The sequence below is a fragment of the Bufo bufo genome, chromosome 6 (assembly GCF_905171765.1).
Source record: "Bufo bufo chromosome 6, aBufBuf1.1, whole genome shotgun sequence".
In the NCBI taxonomy this organism is placed as follows: domain Eukaryota; kingdom Metazoa; phylum Chordata; class Amphibia; order Anura; family Bufonidae; genus Bufo; species Bufo bufo.
Window position 1 is genome coordinate 333508972 of NC_053394.1, and position 21998 is coordinate 333530969.

The window sequence follows — 21998 nt, forward strand, 5'->3', positions numbered from 1 at the left end:
TCAAAGACAACAAGTATACTGATTGCTGCACTGGCACACAGAGATCCCTAAAGAGACAATACACCATTTTTTTTATATACAGTCGTGGCCAAAAGTTTTGAGAATGACAAAAATATTAGTTTTCACAAAGTTTGCTGCTAAACTGCTTTTAGATCTTTGCTTCAGTTGTTTCTGTGATGTAGTGAAATATAATTACACGCACTTCATACGTTTCAAAGGCTTTTATCGACAATTACATGACATTTATGCAAAGAGTCAGTATTTGCAGTGTTGGCCCTTCTTTTTCAGGACCTCTGCAATTCGACTGGGCATGCTCTCAATCAACTTCTGGGCCAATTCCTGACTGATAGCAACCCATTCTTTCATAATCACTTCTTGGAGTTTGTCAGAATTAGTGGGTTTTTGTTTGTCCACCCGCCTCTTGAGGATTGACCACAAGTACTCAATGGGATTAAGATCTGGGGAGTTTCCAGGCCATGGACCCAAAATGTCAACGTTTTGGTCCCCGAGCCACTTAGTTATCACTTTTGCCTTATGGCACGGTGCTCCATCGTGCTGGAAAATGCATTGTTCTTCACCAAACTGTTGTTGGATTGTTGGAAGAAGTTGCTGTTGGAGGGTGTTTTGGTACCATTCTTTATTCATGGCTGTGTTTTTGGGCAAAATTGTGAGTGAGCCCACTCCCTTGGATGAGAAGCAACCCCACACATGAATGGTCTCAGGATGCTTTACTGTTGGCATGACACAGGACTGATGGTAGCGCTCACCTTTTCTTCTCCGGACAAGCCTTTTTCCAGATGCCCCAAACAATCGGAAATAGGCTTCATCGGAGAATATGACTTTGCCCTAGTCCTCAGCAGTCCATTCACCATACTTTCTGCAGAAGATCAATCTGTCCCTGATGTTTTTTTTGGAGAGAAGTGGCTTCTTTGCTGGCCTTCTTGACACCAGGCCAACTTCCAAAAGTCTTCGCCTCACTGTGCGTGCAGATGCGCTCACACCTGCCTGCTGCCATTCCTGAGCAAGCTCTGCACTGGTGGCACTCCGGTCCCGCAGCTGAATCCTCTTTAGGAGACGATCCTGGCGCTTGCTGGACTTTCTTGGACGCCCTGAAGCCTTCTTAACAAGAATTGAACCTCTTTCAGGTTCTTGATGGTCCTATAAATTGTTGATTGAGGTGCAATCTTAGTAGCCACAATATCCTTGCCTGTGGAGCCATTTTTAGGCAATGCAATTATGGTTGCATGCGTTTTTTATTTGCAGGTCACCATGGTTAACAATGGAAGAACAATGATTTTAAGCATCACCCTCCTTTTAACATGTCAAGTCTGCCATTTTAACCCAATCAGCCTGACATAATGATATCCAGCCTTGTGCTCGTCAACATTCTCACCTGAGTTAACAAGACGATTACTGAAATTATGTCAGCAGGTCCTTTAATGACAGCAATGAAATGCAGTGGAAAGTTTTTTTTGGGATTAAGTTAATTTTCATGGCAAAGAAGGACTATGCAATTCATCTGATCACTCTTCATAACATTCTGGAGTATATGCAAATTGCTATTATAAAAACTTAAGCAGCAACTTTTCCAATTTTCAATATTTATGTAATTCTCAAAACTTTTGGCCATGACTGTACATGCGCAATAAGTATATTTTAGTACATCAACAGCAGTGTAATAGTGTATTTTTTTTGTCGCACCTAGGGGACATCCAATTAGACCAGTGATGGCGAACCTATCGCACGGGTGCCAGAGGCGGCCCTCAGAGCCCTCTATGTGGGCACCCACGCCCTGGAAAAAGTCTATGGCATAGCAATATGCTTTAGACTTTTCCTGCCATTCATCATCCCCAGGACACTATAAACAGCACAGGCAGTGCATTAAATGTAGGCTATTAATCTATTATAGATAAATGATAAAGGACATGAAAGATATATTATATTGGTATTTAGGTTAAATTGCCGTGTTGGCACTTTGCAATAAATAAGTGGGTATTTGGTTGCAGTTTTGGGCACTCGGTCTCTAAAAGGTTCACCATCACTGAATTAGACCTTTTGCTGTTTCCCAAAAAACGTGTTGCAATTTTTTCTACTGTTTATAACTGCACAAATAAGTACATTTTAGTGCGTCAATAGCAGTGTATAGTTTGGTCACACTCTGGGGACATCCAGTTGCACATTTTGCTGTTTCCCAAAAACCTGTTACCATTTTTATACTATTTATAAGTATGCAAGTAAGCGAATTTTATTGCGTCAACAGCAGTGCATTTTTTATTCATACCCAGGGACGTCCAATTATTCCTTTTTTATTTTTCCCCAAAAAACCTATTGCAAGTGAGCGTTGCAATAATAATATTGATGTTCAGAACAAGCCATTGCTTCTTCTGATACTACCATGTGCGTATTAATACGAGCAGACATCTGTCTCCATTTTTTTACATTTTCCTACAAAAAAGGCACCTGAAGTTCAGGTACCTATAACGCTTTGGTATTCATACACTCATATCAGTGACATATCAGTGGTGTACAGGTGTATGGATTCCACTGAGAAGCTGCAGTAAGAGATGTAAAGGTACCACCGGAGGAGCAGAGCAGAGGATGGGAGTGTTAGTGGCTCTGGCTGCAATCATTTTTCACAGAGGCATTTCTCACACTGATGCTCGTTAGGGCCAGGGCAGTGATAGGAGGGGGCACCCTTTCTTCCCTCCGAGCACACCCTGATGTTGGGGCTTCTGTCTGATGGCATAGGGGGACTTCTTGCTACTGGCACATGATTGGGGAGGCCTCCTGTTACTGGCACATGATGGGGCATAGGGGGGCCTCTTGTTACTGGCACATGATGGGGGGGCTCTCTTGTTACTGGCACATGATTGGGGGGCCCTCCTGTTACTGGCACATGATGGGGCATGGGGGGCCTCTTGTTACTGGCACATGATGGGGCATGGGGGGGCTCTTGTTACTGGCACATGATGGGGGGCCCTCTTGTTACTGGTACATGATGGGGGGCATATATGGGGGCACATTTTACTGGCACATTATTGGGGGGCATCTATGGGGGCACTTATTACTGGCACATTATTGGGCCCACTTTTTACTGGCACATTCTTGGTGGGCACTAAAGGGGCATCTACTGAGGCCACAAAGAAGGGGTATATTCTATGTTGGGGTCTGTACAGTAGCATTTTATACTGGGGCACATTATGGTGGGTCCTGTTGGGGAGATGAGTACTATGGAGTCATCTACTGGGGCACTAAGACGTGGTATTTTATACTTGCAAATTATGGGGGACACTGAGGGCATCTACTGGGGCATTTTATACTGGTACATTATGGGGGGCACAAGGAGGAAGGGGGGAGAGGAGCACTATGGGGGCACTATATAAGGGTATTTTATACTGGCACATTATAGGGGCACTATGGGGACATTAGCTCAACTGGGGGCATTACAAGGGGGTATTTCTTGCACTGTCACATTATAAGGAGAATTATTTCTATTGGGGGGGCATTATGGTTGGCTTTATTACTCCCCCATGGTATGTGACCCCCTAGTAGCAGCACCAGCCTCTCCCTGCTCTGCTATCCCTCTGCCCCTTCTCCAAATCCTTATTATGAAATATTTCTCATTAGGATAAAACACAACATCAACTCCACCGAGCCCCCCAGCCAAAGTGTTGAAGTGGTGTCCGAGATCCCCAAGGGCCAAGCCAAGTAATTGTAAGTTTTCATGTGAAATATGTTTATGTTATACACATATAGGATACACTGTGCCACACAATATACAGTATACCTCTACACTGTGTACTCTGTTCTATAAGCACTATTGTTTTGTGGCGGCGGACAGAAAATAATCTGGAAGTGCCTCTCCCGAGACCAGGCTCTGGATCCACCACTGCTTCAGCTTCGCTGAAGTCGCCTGGCGGCCGCCCCGCTGCACAATTAGAAGGACCGGGCCGACTGTCAGATGATGCCAGGGCCGGCGCCGCAAGGAGTAATCTCCCAGGCTGGCCCTTTACAGAACTCACCAGGACAGTGACAGGTCAGACTTCTCCCCTGGGTCCTGGGCCCTGCCATAAAGTGGAAGACTGTGAGTTGTGTTTTCATTTTCTATAAAAAAGACCCATTAAAATCTTCAGCACCAGGCCCATCATGCTCTTAATCCGGCCCTGCTGCATACTATTTGTACCGTATGTAGGTAAGATAATTTGGAAGGATCTTAGTGATTTCATGGAACCAAGGGACACATGAACAAATTTCTCCCAAACCGATATGTTCAAGTGCTATTTGTTTCAGCTCTTTAAAATGGTAAGTAGTGTTGACCATACATAAATCAGACTGCCAGAAGCTCTCATCAGGACATGCAGGCTGTTGTATATTCAACACCTATCGAGAGCCCCAGGTTGAAGAGTACTGATCTAGAAGAACTTCTCCATTACTTTACCAACACTAGTAAACTATCCAATGCATCAAAATATGGTAACAGGGTTTAGGAGTTTCACTAGGATTGTAGCCATTTAATACATTTGCCAACATGTCCACACCACGCATGACTGACTTTAGACCTTGGCAGGTCATCTTGAACTTTCTTCATGTTCTGTTCTGTGTTGCTAGTTTGGCAGTTTGGCACAGGTACTGTACTTGCTTACTGTATACGAAGTCCTACACAAACGCTGTTTGAACCCTACAGTACCGTATACCCCTCTGCTATCAGAGAGACTTTTATAAAAGCAATTCTCCAATGTCTGTAAATTTTTTAGCCATCCTTTCCATGACTATACTTTTGTACAGATTTTGATATTTTGAAGAAGTCCCATCCACATTAGTTTGCAGATTACACTGAAATACCATTTTAGCAGCTCAAATAAATGTGACACTTCTGCCATCCTCCCCCATAGAGTAGCCTGAGACTTGGGATGAATAAAACATTTATGCCACATCAAGAAATTTAAAACATTTTCTACAGAGGGAGTTAAAACGCATGAAATACGAGAGAACAGTTTATATTCACTCCCCGGTAACTCTGACATGAAGGGGAATAGCCGTTTTGTTGGAAATTATTTATATATACCAATATATATACAGATACCCGTACAGAATGCTTCTATTTGGACACAAAATGCTAAATTGTATTATGCTAGGGGAAATAAAAATCAAATTGAATATGGGCAGAATCAGAAACTCTGGGACAGTCACCTGCTTTATTTCATGCCTGAGCGGCCAGTGCAGTCCAACTCAGTTATCAATATCACTCCTTCACAGTTATTGACAGTGGCGCTGCGCGTTCCCAGCTGCAATATGAGGTTAATAACACCTTTGCTTGAGCTGGAATTACTGGCCTAGATGGGGAATGCAATAAACACAAAACCAATATTGTTATAGGCCAGGAAACCATTCAGGCTCTTGGAGAGACATGCAAGTCTGGGCATACCGTATCTCAGTAAGATGTACAATTATACATAAGCCCGTTTAAAGGCTTGATAGTGAGGCTGCAATTAAACAAACTTTGAAATGGGACGGTTTGATCATGCTACACAACTAATGTCCTCAAGTAGAAAAAGCTTTGTCTCAAAGGCTTTAGCTGCTGGATGCTTATGTATTCCTATAGGCATCTGAACCATGACTCAAAGGAAATCTTTTCAAGAGACATTTACTTTTGGCCCAGAGTAGATCTACGAAAAAAGTTTGTCGCGTCCAGCTCAGGTGTTCAAGAAATATCTTTATTCCAGCGGCTATTAGAAACTTGCGGTACACACAATTATGTTACGCGTTTCAGACCATTATACATCCAGGTTCTTTATCATGACATAAAAATAAAACTCAAATGGATGCACCTCAAATACCCTCCCCACACCTGACTAAAATCAGGACATCAAGTGGTCCGGGTATTCAAGCTGCAATTAAAAACACACTTGTAGTGTCTTTCAAACTTACATATTGATAAAAAAATATATATAGTGAATAGTTACAATGCTCCATATTGTTCATAAATTCACACATCGCAAAAGAAGCAGATGACTATATAGAATTCCTATTCACAAATTATAAACATGAGGTCGGGCTGGCAGGTTAATGGTTCCCGTCATGAGGAAGGCACCCTACGCCTTAAAGGGGTATTCCCACTTCATTAAATAGGCTTTCATTAAATCATTGCCCCCCACTGAACATTTCTTATTATACATGTCATTTAAAAAAACATACCATTCGTCCAAGAAAAGCTCCTTTTCGAACCCTGTGTTTATCCTGGTATCCCATGGATACGGCCTCATCTCGCCGGCCGCATCCATGTGCCACGCCTGCGCACCACAGCCTAAGATATCCATCGGCCGGCCTCTCTTGTAAGACGTGAACGCGCACGTCCGCGCATGCGCAGTATATCCAGCGCGTCTGAGATAGAGCTGCGCATGCGCGGGCATCCGAACAGTTCGGGCGAGTCAGCGGAGTGAGCGGACGGACGTCGGAGGATCGGGATACTATCTCCTAATAGGTAAGCATAATTTCTACTGCCCTACTAATCCACCAACGATTATTGAATATGGGGCAATAAAGGGGGTTCATCGTGAATTCAAAGGGGGCAATTGTATGTACACTGAGGGCAACTCTATGAATTTTATGGACACTGGGGGCAACTCTATGGATTTTATGGACACTGGGGGCAACTATATGAATTGTCTGGACACAGGGGGCAGCTCTTTGAATTGTCTGGACACTGGGGGCAACTCTTTGAATTGTATGGACACTGGGGGCAACTCTATGAATTGTCTGGACACTGGGGGCAACTCTATGAATTTTATGGACACTGGGGGCAACTATATGAATTGTCTGGACACTGGGGGCAACTGTTTGAATTGTATGGACACTGTGGGCAACTCTATGAATTGTATGGACACTGGGGCAACTCTATGAATTGTATGGACACTGGGGGCAACTATATGAATTGTCTGGACACTGGGGGCAACTCTATGAATTGTCTGGACACTGGGGGCAACTATATGAATTGTCTGGACACTGGGGGCAACTCTATGAATTGTATGGACACTGGGGGCAACTCTATGAATTGTATGGACACTGGGGGCAACTATATGAATTGTATGGACACTGGGGGCAACTATATGAATTGTCTGGACACTAGGGGCAGCTATATGAATTGTATGGACACTGGGGGCAACTCTATGAATTGTATGGACACTGGGGGCAACTCTATGAATTGTATGGACACTGGGGGCAACTATATGAATTGTATGAACACTGGGGCAACTCTATGAATTGTATGGACACTGGGGGCAACTATATGAATTGTATGGACACTGGGGGCAACTATATGAATTTTATGGACACTGGGGGCAACTATATGAATTGTATTGAGACTGGGGGTAACTATATGAATTGTATGGACACTGGGGGCAACTATATGAATTGTATGGACACTGGGGGCAACTATATGAAATGGATGGGAGGCACTTATGGGGCAGATGGAGGAGGCACTTATGGGGGCGGATAAAGGAGGCACTTATGGGGGCAGATATGCAGAGATGTGTATGTGGCGGTTTAGAATCAATGTGGGTGAAAGATAGAATCAGATGTAGCAGAGCAGAATAAGCGCTGTTCGGTCACAGTACTAATGATATATCAACCAAAGAGAACCGGTACTAAGTAGTATCAGATAAAATAAATTTTTATTTATGACATAAAAGAACATATACAGACAAACACATGTATGTAGAGACCATACAGGGTGCCTACAAGGGCAGTCCACAATAACACTGCTGTCAACAAATAGAAAATCACTATAAGGCCAGCAGTCTCAGTGTAGGGAAGCTGTGTTTAAAATATCCAGGCCAGCATAAAAATATGGAAGCTGCCTCTGGCTATGGACACAGTTACCTAAACTTAAAATGCATCTGGCATGGATATATGAAGGATATGGGTGACATTCATATGCTCTGGCCTATGCCGTGTGAACAGTTCGGCGCATCACAGTGATGCTTCAGTACATGATCGAACCGGTCAGAGTCTCTTTCTTACCCGAGGTGCAGCGTACTCAAGTTAGGTGTAGAAATGTTCCTGGGTGTTGTAGTGCAATCGTGACACTAACCTGAGACAGCTGACTCTCTGCAAGGGCAGGTGATGATAAGTAATGTTCGTGACGCCAGTGCCAATTAAACGGTGGCACGCCGTTTGCTGATAGCAGGAATAACTGAGGAACCACGTGATGTTAAAACAGAACTCAAACTTTAGTAGTCATCATACATGGACATAGATGGAAGCGCAGTTCCTTTGCAGACAGTTGGTTGTAGTACATTTGATGCAGGCAATATATATAGCAAGGTGACTTCAGAGTGTTAAACACAGGACTTGCAGTACAGGCGGCTTGCACTCTATTCCTGACTGATCCTGGAACATAGAAACTCTTCTCCAAGGCCCGATGCCCTAGCTCTGGCGTATATCCTTGGTTTTATAATTATCAAGTACCTCCTCTGTTGTCTTTAGTACCTCTTGCTTTTCTGGACTTGCCTCTGTCTCTCTCAGTTTCCTCAGGCTGGTTAACTGTGGTGTTCCTGCTTCTGCATATATGAGCTCAGGAGGGGAACCTTCTCCTTGGATCTGGAACCCGGTTACAGGGACTGCAATACCCTCTCCTGGTCTGCAGGCTTCAGGCCAGGACTTGACTCAGACATAGTCTAATCTCCAACTCCAACTCTTTAACTCTAGACTCCAACTCCCTTTCCTTTCCCTGACTGGGCCTTATATAAACTAGGGCTCCCTAGCTCCCTCTAGTGACTAAGAGCTGAAATGACACCCCTAGCAGGCCTGTACATGCACAATTTACAGTAACAGGGAAGTACATAGCATTACATTACATTACATTTTATAAAGATGACTTATACCAACTTTCCCTTAAATAAGGAGAAACGACAGCACACAAGTGACCCTTCTGTAGTGACGGGCATTACAGCTCCCGTTCACTACATACCCCGCTGCTTTAAGCTGAGTACGACCTCGTACTCCATCAGGACCCGCCCAACTGGAATCTTTACCTGAAACAGAAAAAGACACATGCAGGCATACATATATGTAATTCATCTGCATTTACATTCATATCAGGTCCAATTGGCAAAGGCAAAGTGCGGTGACAAGGGGCGTCGTTCTCTTCTCTCAGGATAGTGAATGGAACTGGGGCGCTGACCTGGCACAGCGTAACATTATTACCAGGATAGTCCATAGGTGCAAATTGTCCTTAATAGAACAGCATGAAAGATAAAACAGTATAAAAGTTCTTGGAGGCTCAAAGAACAAATATGAGTCCGTACCCAGGTACCTTTCTTATAAATCACAGAGGCTCGCAGGCAGTGGAGTCCATCTCTGGGCACATTTCCTTAAAAACAAAGATCTCAGAGGCTCAGGTACTTTTGAGTCTATCACTGGGCACGGTTCCTTAGTATCAAATGGCACAATAAAAATGACAGCTCAAAACAAGTGCTGTAATACCCCTGATCAACCTGAAAAGGGGGTTAAGGGTAAAAGGGGCAACAACGGAACAGGCACAACTTGGTGTGTGATAGCAGAAGCAGGCAGGAGGTCCTGGAAACAAACTTGGCTTTTTTGACTCTATTATTTCAGTGGGTGACACCTACCACTGAGCCGTGGATCAACTGGCAGCAGCAACAAAGGACCAGAAACATAGGACTCCTGTCCTGGAAGAGTTAAATTTTCAAAATCATCTCTTGGCAAAATAAATCAAAGGCCCAGCAGGCTAATTCAAAAGGGCCTGTCATAATCGCCCGGCTCTGCTGGCAAATATGGCCTGTAGTAGTCCTCTACAGGAGGATGTGCCCACATCACAGTGTCAGGGGGCAGCTGCAAAGTGAAGGGACCCCTAATAGGAATTGGCCCCATAGGCCTAGGGGTAAATACACTGGTGGACCGTACCGGTCCAGGCATAATGATTGTAGGTTGCGGTGGACTTGATACCGCCGCCGCAAGCGGTCCGGTGGGCTCTGTGCAGCAAGTCACAGGATTAGCAGGTCTTCTTTGGGACCTTGACGGAGCAATGTTAGCAGAAGGTGGTTTACGGGTGGTGACAGGCACCCTTACCTCGTCCTTCTCAGGCGGCGTCTGGATCCTGGCGGTGGCAATCTTGCGCAGCTCCCGCAACTTCTCCTCCAGCCGAACAATCTGGTCACCTATACTTTCAGTGTCAGAGTCGCTGTCTTCTGCTGGCGCCGCCGGTGCAGGTACAGTGTAGGATGCATCAGACGCGGCCGCTGCAGGCTCCGGTGGCGCATCGGGTCTCCTACCCTTCCGGATATTCTCCAGGGTAACGCGGAGTCCTTTGAGATTTTCCAGGTCTTGGATGGTCTTCTCTCGGCGAGGCAGCTCGGGGGACGGATAGGGACTCACCCATTTCTCCAACACGGTTGGCTGCCAGAATACATTAGGACCAATGAAAGAGCCCTGCTCCTGGAACGCGTGATGGGCTGGTTGTTCTGGAGAGCGTTCAGGTTCCCGCTCGCAGCCAGAATAGTCCTCTTCTGCCTCCCAGTCCTCCGGTTCCCTCTTGGGACGGGTCACGGCAGTTGCATATGGGCCTCGCAGACTCTCGGCAGGGGTGAACTCCACCTCCTCTCCCTCGCGGAGGCTATGCTGATATGAATGGAGGTAATCTCTCTTGACAGATCTCCTGTTAACGTATAAGTCTCTGCCAGTTAGGTAGTCTTGTATGAACCCGTAGCCATGGGTCTTGTCAAAGGACACCACCAACCCCTTCCTCCTTTCCAGGCGGGGTTGGGTATTCGTGTGCCGCTCGTGAATCGTCTTGGTTAGCTCTTCATAATATATTTTAGTTTTGGTATTCCTCTTTATAGCGGCCTCCCGAATCTCTGCCATTAACGCGGACCACTTGAAAGAGGGCTGAAAAAAGTCTCTCCAAGAGCCATAGCAGGGCTCTGTTTCTTTCCTCGGTGGCGGGCAGGCGGGTCTCTCCGGTCCCGGAGAGTAGGCCGGTGGAGCGTCCTCTGGCTCTACACCGATATCAGTCATTTTTGGTAACTCATGCGCGGACGTCGCAGCAAAGCAATCCTCCCTCTCCAACATGCTCGATCCTTCTCTGGAGAGCGACAGGGTGGCGCCAATAAGTTCAGCCAGATCCTCCCATTGCACTGGGAGGCCGCCCCCCAGGTATTCCAGTATGTGGAAGGCGGAGTCCATGCTGGCAGACATGCAAATGTCCAGGCGGGCGGTGGCGCCTGACCTTGAACTTTTTCCCGCTTTTTCAGCAAAAAGGCGCCAACTTTTCCCGCATTTTCGGGATGAAGATGACGCAGCAGTAATTTCAGCAAGCTCAGCGGCCATCTTTAGCAAAAACCGCTGTCTATTCACTGACAGTAAGCAGGCTGGTAAAAAGTACATAAAACCACACTCCGATGTGGCGATTTCCTTCCTCTTGATAGCGCAACACTGTACAGCACTTTTTGGAGGTTTTAGGGACACTTTTGGTATGTTTTCCAGTCCACAAAGTCCACTTTAATAAAACAGGCAATTTGTCACTTTGGTCACAGGGCAACTGTATAAGGCACAAAGTTCACGCTTCTTGCACTAGAAAGCGTGCGTATCCTGTTCGTGACGCCAAAAGAGAGGTGCAGCGTACTCAAGTTAGGTGTAGAAATGTTCCTGGGTGTTGTAGTGCAATCGTGACACTAACCTGAGACAGCTGACTCTCTGCAAGGGCAGGTGATGATAAGTAATGTTCGTGACGCCAGTGCCAATTAAACGGTGGCACGCCGTTTGCTGATAGCAGGAATAACTGAGGAACCACGTGATGTTAAAACAGAACTCAAACTTTAGTAGTCATTATACATGGACATAGATGGAAGCGCAGTTCCTTTGCAGACAGTTTGTTGCAGTACATTTAATGCAGGCAATATATATAGCAAGGTGACTTCAGAGTGTTAAACACAGGACTTGCAGTACAGGCGGCTTGCACTCTATTCCTGACTGATCCTGGAACATAGAAACTCTTCTCGAAGGCCCGATGCCCTAGCTCTGGCGTATATCCTTGGTTTTATAATTATCAAGTACCTCCTCTGTTGTCTTTAGTACCTCTTGCTTTTCTGGACTTGCCTCTGTCTCTCTCAGTTTCCTCAGGCTGGTTAACTGTGGTGTTCCTGCTTCTGCATATATGAGCTCAGGAGGGGAACCTTCTCCTTGGATCTGGAACCCGGTTACAGGGACTGCAATACCCTCTCCTGGTCTGCAGGCTTCAGGCCTGGACTTGACTCAGACATAGTCTAATCTCCAACTCCAACTCCAACTCTTTAACTCTAGACTCCAACTCCCTTTCCTTTCCCTGACTGGGCCTTATATAAACTAGGGCTCCCTAGCTCCCTCTAGTGACTAAGAGCTGAAATGACACCCCTAGCAGGCCTGTACATGCACATTTTACAGTAACAGGGAAGTACATAGCATTACATTACATTACATTTTATAAAGATGACTTATACCAACTTTCCCTTAAATAAGGAGAAACGACAGCACACAAGTGACCCTTCTGTAGTGACGGGCATTACAGCTCCCGTACACTACAGATATCCAGTGATGTGTGTGTGGGCTGTCTCTGTCTGGCGTACTCCTCGACGTACGTTTCGCTAATGCTTCATCAGGAGGATTTACCTACAGTACTAATGATGAAGGAAATAGACGGATTTAGCAGAGATGTGTATGTGGCGGTTTAGAATCAATGCTGGTGAAAGAGAAACAGATGAAGCAGAGCTAAATATGCGGATGTTCTGATACAGTGCTGTTTGAAGAGAGAATAAGATGTAGTAGAGCTGAATATGCAGGTGTTCTGACACAGTGCTGTTTGAAGAGAGAAACAGATGTAGTAGAGCTGAATATGCGGCTGTTTTGATACAGTGCTGTTTGAAGAGAGAAACAGATGTAGTAGAGCTGAATATGCGGCTGTTCTGATACAGTGCTGGTTGAAGACAGGAACAGATGTAATAGAGCTGAATATGCTGCTGTTCTGACACAGTGCTGGTTGAAGAGATAAACAGACAGATGTAGCAGAGCTGTATATGAAGCTTTTCAGACACAGTGCTAGTGGGGGAGTAGAATAAAGATGTAGCAGGGCTGTATAGGAAGCCATTCAGCCAAAGTGATGTTAGGGGACTGGAGAAGACACATGTAGCTGAGCTGTATATGCATCTATAAAGATACATAGTGTAAGGTTTATACACAACTGGAGTACAGCTGTAATGGAAACAAATCTGCATCAGTGCTGGTGGGTGGGGGTTGGTCAAGCTTTTGGGCTAATGTATAATATGGAATTATAGTTTTTGATGCACAGAATGGGTTTGTAAAAGATCAGACCGAGATTTTATGTGTAAAACTGCAGAACAGCCACGTGCACTGAGCTCACTTCACATGGCTCTCTGAGTGACCATTCCCCTCAGACACACTGCAGGCTGCCAGACTGATGACTCATATTCTTCACATGAACTAGCACGCAGGACTCAGCTCTCAGTGGGATGTCATAAGGAGGCGTGGCTGGCCTTCACTCAAACTGCCTAAGCCCGCCCAGCCTTAGCTGCAGGAAACCAGGAAGTGAACAGCTAGCTGGCAGCAACTGAGAATGAAGTAGCAAGATGGGAATACCCCTTTAATATTGTAATATAAGGTCATGCCTTTTATTTAACCCCTCACGATAACGTGTGGCTAACTGGAACATCCAGTATGCCTCACGATTTAACAATTTCCTCCTGTTATGTCCTCCTCTTTTTGGGACCATTATTCTCTCAATACCCTGTACTCTCAAAACCGACGTATCCCCACCATGATGAACCGCAAAGTGTAAGCTGGCCGCAGACACATTGCGGCTTTCATGGTGGGGCACAACAGAGATGTGTTTGGGGACTCTTGTTTTTATTTGGTTGGATGTACATCCCACATATTGAATATGGCAATCCATACATGTGATCAGGTACACAGCATTTTTGGTGTTACAGTTTAGATAGGTTTTAATCTCAAATACTTTTTCATTAACAGTGGATTTAAACGATTTAGTCACCAACATGTGACCGCAGAAGATGCACCTGCCATGGCCACACTTATAATTGCCCTTGCAACTAATCCAAGTAGGTTTGCATGTAATGGTATCACTGTACAGACTGGGACTGAGGATTTGTCCGAGGGTCAGGGCTTTACGTGCCGCACATTTTATGCCCCCCGACCATTGATCATCAAACTTCATAAGAGGTAGATATTTCTTTATTATATTGCATATTTCATTATACTGTTCACTATATTGGGTAATAAAAGTGATAACTTTATTTTTATCTTTGTTCAGATGTTGACGGTATTTACCACCACCTCTGCGTCTCTCAGGGAAAATTTATGATTTTCTCTCCAACTTGGAAACAACTCCAAATTGGTCCAACATATTTTTCCTAGGATATTTCCTAAACTCAAGTCTTCTGATGACATTTTTAGCTTCCCATTCAAAGGATTCCTCATCAGTACAGTTACGCTTAGCCCTGATGAGTTCTCCCTTAGGGATATTTTTAATAACGTGTGATGGGTGGCATGAAGATGCATGGAGAATGGTATTCCCTGCTGTGTCTTTTCTATAAGTAACAGTATAAACTTCAGCAGCAGTTCTGTCGCCCTTCAGGCACAGATCCCAAAAATTTATAGAATTCAAATCATGATGGACCTCAAAAGAAATAGAGTCCTCACAGGAATTCAAGTAACTAGTGAACAGCGGTATGTCCGCCACATCACCAGACCATACCATAAGCAGGTCATCGATGTAGTGGCCATACCACTGCACACAGTCACAAAAAATGGAGAGTGTCGATGAGGAGAAAGCTCATCTCCCACCATGCCATAAAGATATTGGCTATAGAGGGAGAGAACTTGGCCCCCATAGACACTTCCGAGAACTGTAAATAATATACATTATAAAACATAAAATTGTGCCTGAGGAGGAAACTAGTCACTGTGACCATATATTCCTGCAGTTCTTTTGTGTAATCGCTATATCTATCCAAAAACCAGTACAGTGCTTTTAGGGCCAAGTCATGAGGGATGTTAGTATATAATGAAACAATATCTGCAGTAATCCAACTAAAACCTTCTTCCCACCTAAATTCCGAAAATGCCTGCAACACCGACCTGGTATCCTTCAGAAACCCCGGAATCATGGGAATTAATGGCTGCAATAAGGAATCTACCCATTCGGACAATTTTTCAGAAAAGGATCCAATCCCCGCCACTATAGGTCTCAGTGGGGGAGGGAATATACCCTTATGAATCTTTGGAAGGGCGTGAAAGGTTGAGATTGAGTTTGTTTACATTTATCATACAAGGCACACGGATCTTTTTCTACCATCTCCTGACAGCGGTTCAAAACAGGGGATCTTGACTGCAGGGGCTAAAAATCCCTATTACATGTAACAAATGAAAATGATCTATTAACAGATTAACAGATTCAAGAGTATATCTCATCTGGGACGTAGATCTAATGGCTTCTATATCAGACCCTTATCGTGTTTCTTAGTCAACCTTATATTTCGAACAAAGGAATCTTCCCTTTGTTGGGTAAACAAATAATGTTCTTAGTGCTTCAAGCTATGAAATGCTTCCTGCCCAATACATTTGTATTATAAATAGTGTTACATTTCCCAGTTATATATGGAGGTAAATTATTAGAATACTACATATATATGCAGTGTCCATGTGGATCACTTCTAAGAGTTAATTTTGTACTAAAAGGGTTTATGCTTTGTGTTATGCCTTGTATGTGATTCCAAGAGCTGTATAGGTAGTCCAACTTAGTTATTGCACCCTGCTCAGTAAGAGGGAAGCAGGACCCCCTCTAGGAATGAGCTAGTGTAGTCTGGATTCTACGTTCCCCTGCCCGCTGCTGCCTCCAGCATCCAGGCAAACCTGGGCTGCTGGGCTGCCCATTCTGACATTGGAGCCCCAGCATGCCACCTCAGGACGCGCTGCCGGCAGCTCGAGCTGCTTCCTCTTCAGTATATAAGGCCGGAGCCTGCATGTGCAGGAGCCGGTGAATTTCTTGTCCCCCTGCTGTTCCCTTGTGATATTGACTCATTTGGCCTTGGATTTCTGGAATGGTATTGTGACTGTTTTTGGCTTCTGGCGATTTAGTATTGTATTGGTCTCCTGGTTTTGACTTACTGCTGTGTTGGTTTTCTCTTTTGCCTCTGGTGTTTTTTGTACTTTATGTCTGACTAGTATTTGACCCTTTTCCATACGACTACTCTTGTGTTTGTTTGTCTCTCGTTCCACATGTATTCCAGTATAGGGACTGCCACCCAGCTGTGGGGTCAATGCATAGGGTGGCCTTGCAAGTAGGTAGGGATAGTGGGTCAGGGAAGTTTTAGGGCTCTTTCACACCTGCGTTCTTTTCTTCCGGCATAGAGTTCCGTCGTCGGGGCTCTATGCCGGAAGAATCCTGATCAGTTTTATCCTAATGCATTCTGAATGGAGAGAAATCAGTTCAGGATGCATCAGGATGTCTTCAGTTCCGGAACGGAACGTTTTTTGGCCGGAGAAAATACCGCAGCATGCTGCGCTTTTTGCTCCGGCCAAAAATCCTGAAGACTTGCCGCAAGGCCGGATCCGGAATTAATGCCCATTGGAAGGCATTGATCCGGATCCGGCCTTAAGCTAAACGTCGTTTCGGCGCATTGCCAGACCCGACATTTAGCTTTTTCAGAGTGGTTACCATGGCTGCCGGGACGCTAAAGTCCTGGCAGCCATGGTAAAGTGTAGCGGGGAGCGGGGGAGCAGCATACTTACCGTCCGTGCGGCTCCCCGGGCGCTCCAGAGTGACGTCAGGGCGCCCCAAGCGCATGGATCACGTGATCACATGGATCACGTCATCCATGCGCATGGGGCGCTCTGACGTCATTCTGGAGCGCCCCGGGAGCCGCACGGACTGTAAGTATACCGCTCCCCCGCTCCTACTATGGCAACCAGGACTTTAATAGCGTCCTGGGTGCCATAGTAACACTGAAAGCATTTTGAAGACGGCTCCGTCTTCAAATGCTTTCAGTACACTTGCGTTTTTCCGGATCCGGCGTGCACCTCCGGCAACGGAAGTGCACGCCGGATCCCAACAACGCAAGTGTGAAAGAGGCCTTAGGGCTGCACTATCCCTGTTTATGTGTGATGATGTCGCCTTTTCCTGACACTCGATTTCATCATCCAGTGAGTCTGGCCTGAGCAGCCGAGGGGTTCAGAGCTGCCTACTGTCTGGGCAGTGTAAAGCCTGCTCCAAAGGTTCTCCATTTCTCTATACTGAGGACAAGTGCCAAACTCCTGAGAGGAGTAACCCTAAGAGAAAATAAGAAAGATAGCCACAGACTGTCTAGGATCCCATGGAACTCTGTGTGTTAGCAAAGGTAACACTAATTTATGGCTATGGACTATGCTGCTTGTGGAAAGGATATTTGCGGAGAGTGCCTCCACATTTATATGACAGATTCCCCATCCATTTAAAGATCTGCACCCTGCAGTGGGAACTAGAGTACTGATTGTGAGTCAATTCAGGAAGATTGTAAAGTATTTAAAGACCGACCCGGACTACTACTACCATCATTGCTGCTTATACACAGCTGTTGTTAGAAGAAAACAGTGAAATACCTCAGAACTGTGCCTGATCTATGCTTGTCCTGCATCATCCATTATCCACAATAAAGAGACTGTTTATTGATATCAATAAATTCAGCCTGATCATTGCCTCCATCATCCGCTGGCCCTGAATTCGCATTCTTGCCTTGCGTCCTGCCAACCGTTTACCATCATCAGCTGGCACTGAATCTGCACTCTTGCCTTGCGTCCTGCCAACCGTTTACCATCAAAGGCACCCCACCTAAAACCAGACAGGAGACCAAAGTTCAGTGTGTGCTCTTAGGGAAGAAAGGGGGCACCCTCCATTTTCTGCTTGGCCTCAGATAGTGCCAGAGGAAGAATGCCACCGTGAACTGAACATCACTACTGCCATCACATCCACTTCTCTCTTCCCTGCGACTTGCTGCATATACAGGTCACAAAACTCTGAGATGACATATTAATTCTCTGTCAGTTCCTTTCTGCCCATTAAACTAATTACAGCGCCAGGTAGAGGACTAAAGTACCCCCCGTATCCTGACAGGACTCTCACCCAGTTAAGCCAGCACTCTCTGCTCTGCACTGATGAGGGGCAATCACCCCAAAACAGCTGTCTGCAGATGAGGTGCTGGCTTATTTAATATCCGAGGCATGTCTCAAGGCCTATTTATAAGGTCGAACATTGACTTCATTGACCTATAGGATAGCTGCCTTACATCTGGTGGCAGGAGCTTTTTAAGAGCTCATTTGCATCCCTTTCTTCCCACAATTCCAGAGGAGCATATATGGCCTATAAGTCTCCTCACGCTGACTAAGGCACTCTCTCCCTAAGGAAAGATAGTACTACCCCTAGGTAGGGGACTGACACAGATGTTCAAAATTACCTTTGTATAGAGAGGTCTAATTGCAGAGAAAACAAACTACAGTTGTGTTCAAAATTATTCAACCCCCACTGAAATTGAGTGTTTTGGCCAGTTTGACATTGATTTTGATCATTTCAGTCATCTTGTTTACAATTAAATCAAAGAGGCACTTGTAAGTCAGACAAATATAACATAACATTTATAATGAAATAACCACAAATGTCTTTTCTGTGCTCACATCATTATCAGTTTTATTCAACCCCCAAGTGACATTCAATCTTAGTACTTAGTACAACATCCTTTTCCAGTTATAACAGCTTTTAAACGTGAAGCATAGCTTGACACAAGTGTCTTGCAGCGATCTACGGGTATCTTCGCCCATTCTTCATGGGCAAAAGCCTCCAGTTCAGTCACATTCTTAGGCTTGCGCGCTGCAACTGCTTTCTTTAAGTCCCACCAGAGGTTCTCAATCGGATTTAAGTCTGGTGACTGCGATGGCCACTTCAAAATGTTCCAGCCTTTAATCTGCAACCATGCTCTAGTGGACTTGGAGGTATGCTTGGGATCATTGTCCTGTTGAAAGGTCCAACGTCTCCCAAGACTCAGGTTTGTGACGGACTGCATCACATTTTCATCCAATATCTCCTGGTACTGAAGAGAATTCATGGTACCTTGCACACGCTGAAGCTTCCCTATACCTGTAGAAGCAAAACAGCCCCAAAGCATGATTGACCCCCCGCCATGATTCACAGTAGGCAAGGTGTTCTTTTCTTCATAGGCCTTGTTCTTCCTCCTCCAAACATAGCGTTGATCCATGGGCCCAAACAGTTCTAATTTTGTTTCATCAGTCCCAAAACTTTTGTGGTTTGTCCACATGACTTTTGGCATACTGCAGTCGACTCTTCTTATTCTTTGGAGACAGCAAGGGGGTGCGCCTGGGAGTTCTGGCATGGAGGCCTTCATTACGCAGTGTGCGCCTTATTGTCTGAGCTGAAACTTCAGTACCCACATCTGCCAAATCTTTTTTCAGTTCCTCAGCAGTCACACGGGGACTTTTCTCCACTTTGCGCTTCAGGTAGCGCACAGCAGTCGAAGTCAGCATCTTCTTTCTGCCACGACCAGGTAGCGTTTCAACAGTGCCCTTTGCCTTGAATTTGCGAATGATGCTTCCTATGGTGTCTCTTGGTATGTTTAACATCTTTGCAATCTTCTTATAGCCATTGCCCTTCCTGTGAAGAGAAATATCCTCTTCTCTGGTCTTCCTGGACCATTCTCTTGACTTCACCATGTTTGTAAACACACCAGTAAATGTCTAGAAGGAACTTTTAATGCGATTATTCCCCGTACCCCCACCAACACACCCACACACTAACAATATAGGAAAGGCTGGTGTAAGATTTCACTACTGTGTTATTTGCATTTAAAACTCAGTTTCAGTAAAGACCTTTCTCTACTGTAAAACACACATTGCAAATTTGTAATGTGATTATTCTCCCCCCCCCACACACACACACTAACAATATAATGTTGCAGGATAAGCAGTAATATTTAAAAGTGCAATTTGCATTTAATTTCACTTGTATAATAATGGCCTTATTGCCACCAAATGCTTTTGTTATAATGCAGCATGTTTAATTACACTGCAGTTAGGTTTTGTAGGCCAGAACAGCAAGAATGAGGTTGTGTAGCAGCTGTCTTGTTAAGCACTGTACCGCAGCCTTTCAGCCCCCCAATCCCACAAGCTGCTTTCCCTAATCAAAGTCCCTAGTATTCTACATAACAATTTTTTCTATTCTTTCCCTACACTGTCCCTGTTACTCTAGAAAAGATGCTTGCTTGTTCACTATCTGTCACGACTATGGTCATGGTCGTGACTCTTAGAGCCGCATACAGTTGCCAGCGGCCAGGTTTGGTTGTTTACCACAGGTGAGGGCTGTTAGTTGGTAGCCTCACGTGCGGTTGCCGCTGGCAACATGCTGTTGTTGGCAGTGTAGCAGCCTGAGCTTGTTGCTTGGCGGCTCGCTGTCATTGCATGCGGTTGCCTCTGGCAATGTGTGTTTGTATGTGTGCACTTTCTCTGTTTGGTGTGCACGGGGTTAAGTTGTGTTTGCTAGGTGTGGTGGGTGTGACCTCAGGCCTCCTTATATGTTGATGTGTTGGAGCCTGTGGTCAGTTTAATTTTGTCAGTCTGTGTAGGAGCTCTGCTCCCTGGCTGAATGTCTTAGTCTGTGTGAGTCACCCTTATTTATTATATTGTTTCCCTTGCTCTGTCTGTGTGTCCCCTCCGGCGTGTTTCTGTTTTCCCTCTCCCACCTGGTGTATGTAGTTATGATGTGGGCCTTGTTTGGAGGTAATTGTGTTGTTGTGTGTTTCCTCCGAATGGGGGCTGCTTTCCCGGAGGGGTTTAAGCAAACATCGCGACAGTGCGTTTCCGGTCTATCTCGTCGGCGGCAGGTAATTTATGGTAACCTAGGTTGTCTGTTGCCTTTTGTTACTTACCTGTCATTCGGCTGTGAACCCTGTCTAGTTGGTGGCCAGCTGCTGGGCTTCTGGAGACACCATGCATCCGTTGTGCTGGATGAATGGGTGGTCTCTGCCCTGTCTTCAGGCTTAGGGCATAGCAGGGATGCCTAGGGTTCTAGGTGGGAGAGCATGAGCCCCCTTACCTTCTGAGGCGGCTCATGCATTAGGAGTTTAGGGAGATCTTCAGGGTCGCGTTAGGAGGTATCCTGCTCCCTGTTCCCTGCTTTCCTGCGTTGCATCGAAAGCTGAGGCACGGTGGGGGGTTTCCCCCACTCCCCGCCGTGCCACTATCCAAGCTTTTTTAGACTGGCGCAGTAAATCACCAAGTACATCACACTTCCAGTATTCCATGGCTTAAGGCAGTTGTGGTATCCCTTTAAGCTACATCTCCAAACAAATGGCTGGTCCCTTGAACCTCAGACTGTAGAGGGGAATCAAGATGACATATGAGAGACAGCATATGTAGAGTACCAAGACTTTCTTAGGTATAGACAAGTGGGAGTGCTCTTGTCAGGATTGACTGTTAGGCAGACATGAAAAAATACAGATTTTTAGGGTCAGCCCATAAAGACTGGAGTGGCTCTCCCCTGGATAGGTTATCCAAGCTGAGGATACGTGACTGTACCTTTAATACATTTCCAGATAATCTCTCTGACTATTTATAACCAGATCCTTTGTCTAGTGTATTGGAGTATGCACAATTACACACTAATATTGTATTTTGTCATCTACCTTGATCCCTTGGCATTCATCTACAGTGTATATCCTATGAGTACACCCTAACCTGTAAATACACTATACAATGTAAGGTATTACCTGTCTGTAATGTGAGCTATTGTCAGATTGACTAAGAAGTCCCCTGTTCCTGCTAATAAGTCAGCTGCTAGGAGAACCATCAGAGTTGCCAACTGCCCCTTAGTTGACATGATTTGTGGTTTGTTTGGGGCCATAAGGGAAACAGTTGAAGGTATGAGGCAAAAC

General features: G+C 45.3%; 1 long non-coding RNA gene across 1 annotated transcript; it reads left to right on the forward strand.

The window, feature by feature from the left end:
- Nucleotides 1-4595: 4595 nt before the first annotated feature.
- On the forward strand, nt 4596-20506 carry LOC121006058. The gene is made up of 3 exons (XR_005780012.1): nt 4596-4607; nt 14987-14991; nt 20376-20506. It is a non-coding gene; the product is annotated as an uncharacterized LOC121006058 (long non-coding RNA).
- The last annotated feature ends 1492 nt before the right edge of the window (nt 20507-21998 follow it).